Raw genomic sequence first — 2850 nt, 5'->3', positions numbered from 1 at the left:
AGGGATATGTAGGCAACTCAGAAACCAGAGTTCGGCCTCTATTTTTTAAATCATCCCATTCGATCAAAATCGGTCATCATTTCTTTACCCGATAATTCTTTCATCATTCCCGGGTAAAAAGAGGTACGCTATTGATACCCAATTTTTCCTCATATTTTAAAAAAATGTATATATACTTTCAAAATATCATATTTGCATCATCATTTAGTTTACAAACCCATACAAGCAATTTACATAATTTTCCATAATTTTTAAAAGCTCTAAATTAAGTTATTGCTGCATTTTATTACATAAATATCCAATAATTACTCTTCAAATTAATTGTTTGATGATTTAATCATCCAAACTTATTATTTACACCAACATATATGTTTTATAATATTCTACTTTATTTTTTTATAATTGCATTTGCATTTTTAAGCTAATTGCACGTTTTTGCAATAATGGCCTATATTCATGTATAATTACATTACTTGTGCCAAAATAACTTTTTATATTAATGTTAAGTTATTATTTCCCATTATTTTAGTTCACAAATAATATTTTTTGTTATTTATTAATTATTTTTATAAATTATTATTTTGATAAATATTGGTTATTTAAACAAAAACCCATTTTAAAACCAATTTCGGACCAAATAAATGGCCCATAACCCTCGAACATCTAGACCAAATACCCCAGCCCAAATAAAATGACCCACTAATTTAAAACCCGATCGGTGCCCCATCTCCATGACCCGCCTGTTCCAACTTTTAATCTTGGCCGTTGATACCTCAAGATCAACGACCCTTATTTACCCTTCCCTTTTAATTAATCCAACTCCCAAACCCTAACCTATTATCCCCTAACCCGCCGCCCTCACACTCTCTCAACCTCCCCTTCTCTCTCTGAAGAACCCTAACCCCCCCCCCAAATCCTTCTCCTAATCCCACTTAATATGGGATTCGACTACCATTTCTTGCCATATCTGACCTCATTTTGGTAATGGTTGTTCTCTTATGGTATTACCTAAGTGCTTGCCTAAACATGGCAAGCAAATCTCTTTCGAAATCAAACCAAAATGGTTCAAATCTCTGATTTTGAATGTTATTCTATCTATATACGTTCTATGCTACTATGTGAGTACGATTTTTTATTTAGATTCTATTGATTTACACTTTCCCTAAAAACTAGGGTTTACATATTTCTTCTCTTAAATTGATTTTCAGATTGATTTGCATGTTTATTTTCCTTGTTTGTTGCTTAATTTACTCTGTTTCCTTGATTATTGCTCGATTTTTTAACTACTATATAAACCCATCCCCCATTCCCTATTGGACAGACTTCGAACCACAAAATTCTCACTAAAAAGCTAAAGATCTTCACTTTGTTGTTCGCTTATTCTCTTGTTCTACTCTAGATCTTGGCCGGCTGAAAGCCAAGGCCACCAGAATTCCTATTTTTCGACCTTCCTTGGGTGCGAGCATCGCCCTGGGTTCCTCGAAGCCCTTGGGAACTTGACGCATCTAAGGTCCTGGGTTATACTATTGTGTTTACGTTCAAAGTGTTGTGGAGTCTGTTCTTGCTTGTTTTGTCTACTTGTCAATCAGTAACTGGTGAGCTCTTTAGCCTTTTCAATATTAATTCTCTTGTGTTCATGATTTGCATATTCATATCTCTGAAATTTCATAACCCAATGTGTTTCTAGACTATCTCTATGTGCAACCCTGCTAGTATCGAATCTGTTTGTGATATGAAACTCTCTAGCATCTGCTTATGCCTAAACTGCCAGTTCTGAAATGTGTTTATGTTTAACTAGAATAATTTAGACTGCTCGAAGTCGTTTAGCTTAATATATTGGTACTTTTAGTGTCTATATTGGTTATATGATATCAGTTTGTTTCCTGCCTTGTCCTGGATTTCTATAGTGATTGATTTGTATCTGTGATATGCACCAATCCATGTTAAAATCCTCATTCTAGCTATGATTTGCTCCTATGATCATTTTATCACTTAGTATATCCTTACCCTACCTAACTATGCACTCCCTAGCAACTAGTTGGAACCTTTTAGAATAGCTTCCCAACTTGAGTTTCCCTCTTGACATTTGACTCTGTTTTGCCTTGTTGCTATGAGTTGGTCTGTTTAACTTCTGGTGTGCAGCATAATGTTACCCTTGGGTTTGAACCTGTTAGGTTAATATTCTATTGTTTGTCTTACTGGCCTAATGCACCTTTGCATATTAGTTTGCAATTCTAGAATTCATAATTCCCCTTTGCTTCCCACAAATGTCCTCTGCCCTAATAAGTTAAGTGTGGACTTGTGATATCAACATGTCTTTTAAGTTTATTTACCCTCTTTGCTGATATGTTCATTGTGTGATTACCTATGCAATGCCTGTTTCTAAAAATGCAAATGCATTTCTTCAAATTCTACCAGTTGATCACTATTTTTCATTCTCATTGGTTATTTACCTTATTCTGAACCTATAATTCTTGGCCGGCTGAAAGCCAAGGCCACTAAATCTTTATCTATTCACCTCCCTAGTGTGAGCACTGCTCGGGGTCCATTTTGAGACCCTTGTGAACTCTGACACACTAGGACCTAAGGTTCTTTGGTCACTTCCTTTACTACTCAGCTCTGTCCCTCTTTCTGTCTGTTGAATGTCCAAATTGATTTGTGTGAGTGATTGGTTTCTGGATCCTATGTTCAAACCATGGTTGTTTGGTTTGGTTTGAGTTCTCTTATGGTTTCTGGGCTATGTTGAGATCCGTGTGTGCTAAAAGGTGGAGAAAGAGCTCAGTTGAAGGCCTGACAGTGCTGGGTATCTGTTTGGGCCTGTCTTGGGCCTACTGTTATTACTTGTACCAC

Source organism: Nicotiana tomentosiformis, chromosome 1 (assembly GCF_000390325.3).
Source record: "Nicotiana tomentosiformis chromosome 1, ASM39032v3, whole genome shotgun sequence".
Lineage (NCBI taxonomy): Eukaryota > Viridiplantae > Streptophyta > Magnoliopsida > Solanales > Solanaceae > Nicotiana > Nicotiana tomentosiformis.
This window is presented reverse-complemented; position numbering follows the sequence as displayed.